We start from the raw sequence: 12,569 nt of genomic DNA, 5'->3' as shown, positions 1-12,569 counted from the left end.
ATAAAAGGAAAGGAAAAGGTATTGAGAAAATATGGAAACAGTCAGAAGAAGAAGGAGGGGAGAAAGAAACAATACCTCCTCAAATTTGTAAGGCAGGGGATAAAAAAGTTATAGCAATACAGCCACACAACAGAGGAACAATAAAGAAGGAGGAGGAGAAAATGACTGAACAAGAGAATCACCATGAAATCCCGGGAGCTTTTTCAAAATATATACACCGTTCTTCCCTCCCCTCTCTCCCAAGTTCTGAACTGCATGTTTTTCACACGGAATAGGCTAGGAAACGAAGAGGAATGTGCATTGTTTTATGGCCTCTCTCAAGGTTTTATGAAAGACTAATTGGCGTTTTAACCACCGTTTACAAGGTCATTGAACGCACTCTATCCCGATACTTCAGAAGCTCTAATCTGAATGTGGCTATTATTTCGACCTGCCAAATGAGTGATCATTGATTTCCTGGGAAGGTAGTGTGAGGGAGAGAGAAATGGTATCATAGAGATCAAGTGAAATTGACTTGTGGTTTTCGACTCATGACTTGGTCCATCCAGAAAAAAGAATACCCTCTGCACAACCCATCTGATCATAAAGTATTTCACATCGCCCCACTGCTCAGTGTTCCATAGTTGGAAAAAAACGTGCAGGAATTATTTTCTAGAGCTTTCAATATAATACTCTGCCTACAAGTACTTCCAGAAGAAGAGAAGAAATGCTTTGGTCAAATTGGACTTGGTTAACAAGAAACAAAAGGAACCCCTGTTAAGATGAAAAGTGTTAATGTTTAACCAGGCTCTCCTTGTAAAGAGCAATGGTGAATGGTTTTAGCTACATCACATACTTAGGGAAACAAAGATATACAAATTCAACCCTCTTTGTTTTCCATAGTGAAACTCTTGTTTGCTTTTTGCCTGAGCCATCTTGTTTATGGTCACACTGCCAACAGCCAACACACAGGAGATGCTTAGATATTGGAGTAAAGTCAGGAAAAGGCCGTTTTCGAAATTATAATTAGCAAAAATCTGACTCGTCGTGGACATTAGCGGGAATATGGAGGGGACAATCCCTCCACACACGTTTCTTTTAAAAAAAGAAAGCTTGTACTGCTTGAAGAAATGAGAGCATTCTAAGAAAAATATTCAGCGTTTCATATCCAAAAGATAGGCTTGGAATGTAAAGGTGTAAAAACAAATGTTGAATGGTGCTGTCAGCTGGTGAACTGACATAAGGAGTGACTTAAAAAAACACCACCACCACCACACTGATTCTTAACTGAAGGGTTTCATGGAACCTGGAAAGAGGAGGCCAGAATCCAATAATTTTCTGGTATTTTTCTTCTACCACTTTCCACTCACTCCTGCCAGCCTCTTTGCTCTTTCTCATCACATCAAGTTCATTGCCACGTCCAGGCCTTTCCACACGCTCTGCCCTGGGCCTGGGGAGGGGCTTCCCAACCTAGATACTGGCTCACCTCACCTCCTCACTTCCTGTACTTAGAGCTGCTTAAACATCACACCCTCACCGAGGCCTGCCCTAACCATTTTCCCTGAAATTGCTCTCTGTTCCCCTCAGTCTTCTAACTTGGCATTAAAGTTCTTCCTATCATTTCCTACTACCTGACATTACATTATACACTTATTTGCTAATCTGTTTCTTGTCTGTTCTTCACTAGAATGTAAGCTCCCCGAGGCCAGGGCCTTTGTTTTACTCACCACCGTATCTTCAGTGTCCAAGGCAGCGCCTGTGTCTGGCACACAGCAGGTATTTCAGTAAATTCTGCTCAGTGAATGATCGCCTGTAAGGAGGAAAGGACATCATTTTGTACTATTCAGCACAGTTCTAAAGATGAAAATATTCTTAACGTGAAGAAGAGAAACCCTTGGCTACCACTGCTTTGTGAAAAATTCTATTGGACATATACGTTCACTCCTTGAATAGCCAGTTGGACCTACCGGGCGTGGAGCACTTTGCTAGGTGTCATACGCAGAACCGATGCAAATAAAGCTGATCCCTGCCCTCGAGGAATGATCATCTAGTGGTGGAATCGGATCTTCCTGTGTGATTGTTGGGGGTGCCATTCACATAGACATGACATAAATCACACCTTCCTAAAGCTTTAAAGTACCCAACCTCTCCAGCTGAATACAACAAGCTAGGACACAGCATTTCTCTTCCCTTCAGCCAACATGGTGCTTTCTAACAACCCAGATAGCAGGGGACTTTCATTCATTCATTCAACTAACATTTATCAAACACCTGCTACATACAGTAAGTCCCCTACATAAGAACATTCAAGTTGTGAACTTTTGAAGACACGAAAGTGCTTTCCATCAATGTCAGGCGTGAGTGAAATTGCAGCTTGCCCTCCGTCTCCTGTAGCTGACGATCCTTCAGCTCTACCATCTCCCACCTCCCCTCCCTCCTCCAGTCAGTAATTCTTCTTGCCTGCTCACTCGATGCCAGCCCCTGTATGCCAGCTGTTGTGCTGTATTACTGTACTTTTCAAGGTACTGGACTGTAAGATTAAAAATGTTTTCTTTATTTTTTGTGTTTGTTTTTTATGTATTATTTGTGTGAAAAGTATTATAAACCTATTACATTATAGTACTATATAGTCGACTGTGTCAGTTGGGTACCTAGGCTAACTTTGTTGGAATTAAGAACAAATTGGATTTACGAACCCACTCTTGGAATGGAACTTGTTCGTATGTAGGGGGCTTACTGTAATGGGAGTGGGAGTGGCAGGGTTACAGAATAGAGGTGAATAGGAGAAATTTGTACAACACTTTGTGCTTTAGGGTGAATAGGAGCAAAGCAAATCGAATGCAATTTCTCTATTTTGATATGCTATACATAAATACATCCCCCAAATCATTTCCATAGTTATGCAAACAAGAGTGACATGAACAGAATACAAAACACAGGAAAAAGTTCACCTACATTTTTACCACCCGAACAAACGAGTACTTTCATTTTTGCATCTTTCCAGGCCTTGCAGGAAAACCTATGAATGTTTCTATCTCTATAATCAGAGTGTTGATACGATTTCATGGTCAGGCCATCTTGGGTTTGAGGCTTTGCTTGTCACCTCTGAGCTTGGAGGATGTTATGCAGGGAACATCTGTACTTCTGTCTGCAATGCCTTCAGCACACAGATACTGGATTTTATGACAGGACTGTAGTGAAGCGGCATAAAGGGGGGCGTGGAGGTGCAAAGAGCCAGCTGGCTTAGAGCAGCATAGTCGTGCGCGTGCATCTTGTCAGCTCTAAAGCACTGAGCCAAAAATGTGCACGTGGCAGAAATAAAGGAGAAGAGAACAGGTTATAACGAAGTGGTTGCAATCTTCCTCCTTCATTAAGGAGGAAGGATTCTAGCTTGGTCATTCTAGAGTCTTCCTTTTTTATTTTCTGGAATTGGGAAAATTGAACAACCCCCCCAAAAAAGAAAAAACAAGCAAAAATAAATTAAAAAAAAAAAAAAACCCTCAACCGGAGAGCTACAGAATAAAGACCTAAGGTGAAGGAAAGACAGGGACATCATAAAACGGAATGGTTATCTTGCAAACGACATCACAGTGACATCATAGTGATGCAATGCTGCTAAATGTTTAATACAGGCTTTCTGAAAAACCAAAACTCTGCGTGTGTGTACACATACATAAGTTTATTATATATTTTATTGTGTCATGCACAATTTAGATCATAAAATATGTAATACTCTTTATTATAAATTCTTTATAAACAATTGATTCCCACAGAATGCTTTCATTGATTTTTGTTGAACTCTTAGATCCATGGCAACTGATAAATGAATATTGTTCTCACATAAACGTTGGTTAATATTTTCATTTATTTTAACAAGTTAGACATAAGAAAGTGAAACAACAAAGAATATGTTTAACTTGATACATTCATCAATGATGTGAGTGACTGACTTTTTTGCTAAGTTGGATAATAGTTTTGGAGCCCCGAAAGAATCTTTTCTTAATTTTTTGTGCTGTTCACAATGTAAGGCATAACACAGCTTTAAGTTTAATCTGTGTTACTAGCATTTTTTCCATGACTTTCTTAAGTCTTGACAACCAAGAAAACAAAAAATCAAGCCCTGGTTTGGAGTGTCTGCTGATTTGCATGGTGTAAACACGCCCATCATGGCCAATTTCAAGCTACCAACATGAGGTCACTGAAAATGGAATTGGGAACACAGGCCAGAAGCACTATTGTATAGTATCCCCACATTACAGATACCGAGTGTAAAGAAACCTTAAGAGTATATAGATAGTAGTAAAATGTAGTAAAATCACTGGAGAGTGATGGATTTCTAAGTCTTTATTACAGCTTCTTGAAGTATAACTGACATACAGTAAAATGCATGTACTTGAATTTGATAAATTTTGACATTTGTATATACCTGTGAAACTACTACCACAATCAAATCAAATACCAACAAATCTCCTCATGTCCCTTTATAACCTGTCTCTTCCACTGCCTCCAAGCCCTGCCCTCAGATGACCACTGGTTGGCTTTCCATCACTATAAGGGTGATTTGTTTTCTATAAATGGAATCACTCTGCATGCACTCTTTTCTTGTCTGGCTTCATCATAACTATTTTGAGATTCACTCATGTTGTTGCACGTTCATTCCTCTTTTTCCTCTGAGTATTGCATATTTATCACTTTGGTGTATAACATTTTGTTGTAAGTTTCTATAATTTAATTTTTAATAATGGCTGTGTTGAACAACCAGCTGGCAAAATTCCTGAAAATTGACCGATTGGCTCTTCCAAGCTGGTGCAAGCCAGCTCTGGCATACCGCTGGTGGGCTGTGTGCAAGTGTGTGTGTGTGTCTTGCTTTAGGGAGAAGGTTGAGAGCCTTTGGGACAGTTGCAGGGTTTGAGGAATAATTGGAAATGAATGAAAGGGAAGAGAGAATTTCTAACAAGTTCTGTGTTCCCTCTTTGGCGTTCTTTGAGAGTAACTGCAGTAAAATGCTAATTAAAAATTACTTTTGGGGGGCTTCCCTGGTGGGGCAGTGGTTGCGAGTCCGCCTGCCGATGCAGGGGACGCGGGCTCGTGCCCCGGTCCGGGAGGATCCCACATGCCGCGGAGCGGCTGGGCCCGTGAGCCATGGCCGCTGAGCCTGCGCGTCCGGAGCCTGTGCTCCACAACGGGAGAGGCCACAACAGTGAGCGGCCTGCATACTGCAAAAAAAAAAAAAAAAAAATTACTTTTTGGTTGCTGGCTTGTTGTTGTTGTTTTAATGTAGGAATCTTTTAAAAATTTATTTTCCTTATTTTTTTGGCTGTGTTGGTGCATGGGATCTTAGTTGTGGCACGTGGGATCTTTGTTACGGCGTGCAGGCTTCTCTCTAGTTGCGGCCTGTGGGTTTTCTCTCTCTAGTTGTGGCACGCGGGCCAGGGCATGTGGGCTCTGTAGTTGTGGCACGCAGGCTTAGTTGCCCCACAGCATGTGGGATCTTAGTTCCCCGACCAGGGATCGAACCTGTGTCCCCTGCATTGGAAGGCGGATTTTTTACCACTGGACCACCTGGGAAGTCCCACTTGTTGTTTTAAAGAATGCATGACTGGACCACAATAGAGCTGGGCTTTGGGGGTTTTACGGGAGGGACTTTTATTCCTGAGGTTTCCAAGAGAGAATTCCAAAAACCAGAGTCAACTTGCTTCTGGTTCCTCAGGGCAAACTGGTAGAGAAGGATCTGGAGCTGATGCCTGAGCACAAGGATGCTGGGAGTTGGCTACTCATAGACCACTTCACCTCTCCCCGAATGCACTAGACAGGCAGGTGTGTGGGAGAGGGCTTGGGCTTGGACTTCATCCTGTGTCACTGGCACATTGTCATCAGGGAGATGCAATTTAGGATGTGATACTCACTGTGTACATCCCTGAATATATCCTTGGGTAGAGGCCGAGGGGTGGGAGGTTGTTCAATGTTTCTTCTGTGCTGTAACAAACTAGAAAAGCTAGTAAGGAAAGCTGCAATGCTAACTATTTATTGAGTGTTTACTACATGCAAGACACTCAGCCAAGGGCTCTCTGTACAGTATCTGATTTAATGATCACAGCAACCCGAGCTGAGTCATAGGATCATACCCATTTTACAGGGAATTTAAGTGCTTTGCTAGAGATCACAGCAGGAAGTGGTGGAGACAGTATTAGAACCCAGGTCTGTCTGATTCCTCCGGTCTTAACCCCTACACTGTGCAGCCTTCTGGTTGGCTGACCTGTAGGAAACTCAAGAGTGTAAGGAATTAAGACAAGAGTTACAGGCCTAGTTGGCAAAGGGTCTTTTCCCAACTAAATGACAGCATCCCCGGCTGCCTAGAGAGCATGCCTGGAGGTGACACTGGGGTCCAGTCATCTGGGGCCTTTTAAACTTTTTTTTGAAACTTGGATTCACTCCTAAGGGTAATGGGGGTACCATTGATAAAGTGTGGAGTGTGGGCTCAAGTACGTATTAGAGAAAAGTAGGTTGGAAAGTGGTCGTATAAGTTAAGATATAGGCTAAAGACATCCCCAAATACAAGGTAGATGTGCCTGTACTCTCTCATTTTGACAAATCCTTCCAATTATTATTTTGCAGATTAGGTTCAAAGAAGGTAAGGAACTTGCCCAAGGCCATACTGCTCCCCAGAAGCTGTGTTAGGATTTAAGGCTGTACTTGATGCAGTGAAGGAAGGTCAGCTCATCCTCTGAAACCCGAGGAAGCATGAAGGATGCCTGAAAATGGAAAGAGTGGGAGTGGATAAGGGGAGGAAGGCGCCTGGAACAAAGGCATATAAACTATAGTGGCTTAAGTAAATAGGCTTATTTATCTCCCAAGAACAGTCTAGAATGAGCTCACTTGGGCTGGTAGGGTGGCTTTGTTCTATGAGGACATTCAGAGACCCTGGTGCCTTCCATCTTACTGCCCTGTAATCTCCTCGAATGTCCTTAGGGCTGATGCTGGCTCACTTCCACATTGGTGGTCTAGCCTGGGGCAGGTCAATCTTTTAGAAGACCCTGAAGTTGGCTACATCCCATTGGTCTAAGTAAGTCACATGGCCACACTTAACCACAAGGGAGTCTGGGAAATGTAGTTTCTTCTTGGGTGGCTAGATTTCTAGCTAAAACTCAGGGGTCCTACTACTGAAAAGAAGGAGAAAATGGATACTGTATGATCTGAGTCTTTTATTAGAATTGCTCCTAGGCAAGTCACGTGGGAAAACAACAAAGGCTGCCTGTATAATAGACACACAAGACAATTAATGAAAACAGTATTCTGCGACAATTTAAAGTGTGTCGTGTGGCAAACAGTGTTTCGAATAGACGGAGAGAATACATTCAGTGTCCTGTATCTGTGTCATTCCTCTGTGGCTCTCCTTTCTGCCCAGCAGGTGGGCATCTTTTGGAGATGGTGGCTGTGGCAGAGTGGGTATTTCCCATGGCTCGGGTCTTCTGCAGATCGCTCAATTGGTTGTAATATTCTGCCTGTTCTCATGAGAGGTGGGAACCAGTGGATATTTATGCTAAAAGGAAATGGGTGATGCTGATGGGGACAGTGGTGGGTGGAGACAACGGGCCCTGGGTAACTACTCCTCAGCTTTAGCTCTTCCTTCCTGCCAGGAAGGAATGTGGCCAGGGTTTCTGGGAATTTGAGAGTCTTAATAGAATCCAGAAATTCAGGTTTTAGCATGTCATCCAATCTTTAAATGTTGGTTCAAATATTTCAATACTACTCTGGGGGCCAAAAGAACATCCCTGTGAGCTGAGAGCAGGCTCTGGTCTCTGACTTAATCTCTTAGATCCTTATGTCCTCATCTGTCAAATGGGAGCAATACACACCTCAAAATGTTACAGGAAGGATGGAAGGCAATATATGTCTGGGCAGATAATCATTATTGTACCTGATTTTTTTCATGATGAATCTGCCTTAGAACTGGGAAATTCTCGTGCCCCATCCTATTGGATGGGAAGTTCAGGATGGATGTTTTGAAGAAGCTAAGAGGGTAGAGTCTATAAGATTTACTGGAATTAGCTGTTGTGATTCAGGACTTCACAGCTATCCCAAAGAACATTCTCCAACATTGCCTTTCAGAGGTGTCATGCTCAAGAGTTGGGTCTTGCTTGATCAACAAGCTTGAATTAGAGAGTAAGATAAATCTGTTCTCCACTCAGCCCTTGCTGCTGTGTGACTTTGGCTAAGTTATACTATATTTCCTGTTTTAAAACTGAGAATAATAATAACTTAACTGATAAAATAATTGTCAGGACTCAATGAGATGATACATATAAAACCCTTAGTGTATACTGCTGGGCATATAGTAAGTATTCAATAAACATTAATTGTAGCTAAATATTATGTCTTACCCAGGTGGAAGATTATATAAAATATGTTGCTTGTTATTTTTATTTCTGATAAAATTTGTATTTTCAGGCAAATCATTTCACTTAGACAACATCTTGAGGGTTTTTTTTTTTTCTGGGATAATTGCAATAATATAATAGATAAAATCTTAGGAAATATTGCATAAATCATCTTTTGTGCAATTCCCTACTGCAAGAAGATGGTGCCAGGTGTAAAGTGTTCTAAAGCAACAAAGTGACCTTTAAAGAAAAACAATTTATTCTTAAATTAAATCACTAAAGGAAAGGGGGAAAAGGTCTTGTATATTGCTAGTATTGGATCTTTGGGCTAGCGCCTTGTTTGGCATCATTTGGGTTGGTTACCTGCTATGTATAAAGACTTATTTCAGAGCTGATAGATCCTGTGAAAAAGGAATATTGAAATTTACTACAGCAAGGGATACATGATCTCTCCTACAGAAAGCCCCACAGGCAAAAACAGTGGAGGCAAAATGCAAATGGTGAATGGGTCCTTCCAGAAAGTTATCAACCAGCAATTAAGCTCTTTTTTCAAAAGCAGACAAACTCCCACAGGATGGTTAGACCTATTGATCATCTTTATCTGTATCACTATTATTATTACTAGTAGCAGTAATAATAATCACTGATGCTTATTAGGATTTTCCTATGGACCACCCATTGGAAAAACTGCATTACATGCTTTATCTCAGTGAATTCTCTCAATAACTCTATGAGTGAGAGGATATTACTATTCCCATTTTTCAGATGAGGAAATTGATGCTTAGGAATGTTAGCTAACTGGTCCAGCTTCATTCATTTGTCAGTGGCATGGTTTGGCTTCTAACCTAGCACTGCATGGCTCCAATGTTCATGATTCTGTGAGGGAATGGAAATTCTGGTGAATGAGATGGAAAGAGAGAAAGAGATTTGATTTGGAGCTTTAAGCCCTTTCCCAGAGGGTATGTCCGAATCGAGTACCTTATTGTGGGTCTGTGGGGAGAGGGGGAAGGGAAGCCGGAAGGTCCAGGAGGGGAGTGAAGGAGCAGTGGAGACTTTGAAGACCAACTCTGAGTGCTTTACAATTTCAGCAGCTGGGTGGCTATCTCACGCTCATTCTTTGATAACCTGACTTATTTGCTCTGACTGGGGATGGCTTTTGTTATCCACGTTGGTGATCACCATTCTGGAATTCCCGTGATGTCCCCAGAGGTACATTCACACTTGTCAGACTGGGTTTGGGGACCGTGGTCTTGCAATTACGATGCAGTTTCCAGACACACAGTTCCAGCTCACTGACCCCAGCTGGCAGGGTGGCCCCTCTCTCCAGGTGCAGTCAGCCTCTGTCAGAAGATAAATGTCTTCATGACAGCTCTGACAATTGTCCACTCTCCTGTGTGGAGAGGAAATGTCATTTACAACTCTGTGCTGTTGGTTATTTTCTTCGCAGCGTCATCAGACTTCAGTCTTCTTGTTGAATCAAATAGTCTACATCCCTTTCATGATAATAATTTAACATATATCCTCACTTTGATCACATTTATTTATTTATTTATATTAAAAAAATTTTAAACATCTTTATTGGAGTACAATTGCTTTACAGTGGTGTGTTAGTTTCCGCTTTATAACAGAGTGAATCAGCTATGCATATACATATATCCCCATTGGTAGCTTGGTTGAATTTATCTATAATTACATAATGCTGTCCTTGACTATGTTAAGGGGGATTTTTGACAAAGAAACTACTTCAATTATGAAGTTGCTGATCTTGAATGGGATAAGATACAAACTAGATATATACCCATAGAAATAAGAGAAAAAATATTTTCAGGTGTAATAGGCTGGGGAAAAACTCCAAGAGTCCTGTCCTAGTAAAAGCAAAACACTATTTCCATTTTTTCTTGTTGGCTTTGGAGCCTACCAGCCACATCCTGCTGGGTAGAGCTATGGAAAGAACAGTGGACATTGGGACAGCTGGGCTCTACTTTTGGCTTTGTCATTGTATAGTCCAGAATTCTTTGGCTTGTACATCGCAGAAAGGGTAACTCAATCACTTAAGCAAAAAGGGAGTTTCTTGCTTAAGTAACTTAGATGTTCAGGGGTAAATCTGGCTTCAAGTAGCTCAGAGTTATAAATTATGTCATGAAGGCTTCTTTTCTCTCCACCCCTCAACTCTACCTCTGCTTCTTTCTCAGACTCCACAAGGCAGCTTACATCAGCTCTGGTCTCATCTTCTCCCAGGCTCTAGACCAGCAAGAAAGTGCAGGACACTTTTCCAGCAGTCCTAAGGTTCACTCTGAATGAACAGGCCTAGGGATCCATGTTATCCCTGGACCAATCACTGTGGTGCTTTAATTGACCATGTCTGAATGGAGCCTCATCCAGATCCCATAAGAGTAGGGAGGGTGGATACCCAGACAAAAGTGGGGGTTATTACCAGGAGATGGGGAAATTTACACAGGTGAGTGTCAATGCCACTCACCAATCATGTCACCTTAGAAGGATAACTAAACCTCTGTGAAAAGTAGAGTTAATACTGCCTACTAAAAGTGGATTAAAAATAGTTTGTAGACCAAATAACAAATGCTGGAGTGGGTGTGGAGAAAAGGGAACCCTCCTACACTGTTTGTAGGAATGTAAGTTGGTGCAGCCACTGTGGAAAACAGTGAGGAGGTTCCTCAGAAAACTAAGAATAGAACTACTATATGATCTAGAAATCCCACTCCTGGGTGTATATCCAGACAAAACTATAATTCAAAAAGATACATGCACCCCAATGTTCATAGCAGCACTATTCACAATAGCTAAGACATGGAAGCAACCTAAATGTCCATCAACAGATGAATAGATAAAGAAGATGTGGTGCATATAGACAATGGACTACTACTCAGCCATAAAAAAGAATGAAATAATGCCATTTGCAGTAACATGGATGGACCTAGAGATTATCACACTAAGTGAAGTAAGTCAGAAATAGAAAGACAAATACCAGATATCACTTATACGTGGAATCTAAAATATGGCAAAAATGAACCTATCTACAAAACAGAAACAGACTCACAGATATAGAGAACAGTCTTGTGGTTACCAAGGGGGAGGGGACTGGGAGAGGGATGGACTGGGAGGTTGGGGTTAGCAAATGCAAACTAGTATATTGATATATAGGATGGATAAACAACAAGGTCCTACTGTATAGCACAGGGAACTACATTCAGTATCCTGGGATAAACCATAATGGAAAAGAATATGAAAAAAGAAGGTATATATGTATATAACTGAGTCATTCTGCTGTACAGCAGAAATTAATACAACATTGTAAATCAACTATACTTCGATAAAAAAAATAGTTTGTAGACTACATATACCAATAACAGTGCTTTGTAAATTGTGAAATGCTATACAATTTCATGTTATTAACTTTAGAATTTTATCTGGGATCTATACGTAGGAGTGAGCTTGATGAGTTATACACAGACGGTGTACATCTTCAATCTCACCAGGGAAGGCCAAATTACTTTCTACTATTAGCAGTGAATAGAGTTCCTGTTGATCTACACTGTTTGAAGCACTTGGTATCAGACTTTCTAGTTATTTTAGGTATTAGACTTTAGTTATTTTCCAATCCAATGTGTATCTCATTACAATTTACATTTTCCTGATAATATACAAAGACCATCTTTTTTCCTATTTATTATAAGGTGGTATTTGTTGGCCATATTTAGAGTTGTTCACATTTTTTACTCACTTAACAGTTGTTCTGTTTTTTTGCTTTCTCAACCATTCGTAGGGAGCTCTTTTTATTTTCAAGATACTAATACTTTGTTAGTTACCTTATTACAGATACTTATTCTCAGTTGGTGGCTTGCCTTTTCACTTTTTTTAGCATGTAATTTGATGAATATAAGCTCATAATTTTAACAGTCTAATTTACCAATCAGTGCTATCCTATAAGGTTTGTACTTTCTGTGCTTTAAGAAATCTTTCTGCCCTCTAACCCCTTGGGTCATAAAGATACTCTCTTCTAAAAGTTTGAATGTTTTGCCTTCCATATTTGAATTTTTAATCCACTGGGAATTTATTGTGTATGTTGTAAAGTAGTTGCTCAATTTCGAATTTTCCATATGGACACCCACCACCATTTAGTCAATCACTGTCTTTCTCTACTGCTGTGAAGTGCCACCTCCATTTACACAAAGTATCCTTCTAGGCATGCAC

The sequence above is a fragment of the Neophocaena asiaeorientalis genome, unplaced genomic scaffold (genome assembly GCF_003031525.2).
Source record: "Neophocaena asiaeorientalis asiaeorientalis breed wild unplaced genomic scaffold, Neophocaena_asiaeorientalis_V1.1 scaffold332, whole genome shotgun sequence".
In the NCBI taxonomy this organism is placed as follows: Eukaryota; Metazoa; Chordata; class Mammalia; order Artiodactyla; family Phocoenidae; genus Neophocaena; species Neophocaena asiaeorientalis.
Note: the sequence above shows the minus strand (reverse complement) of the source record.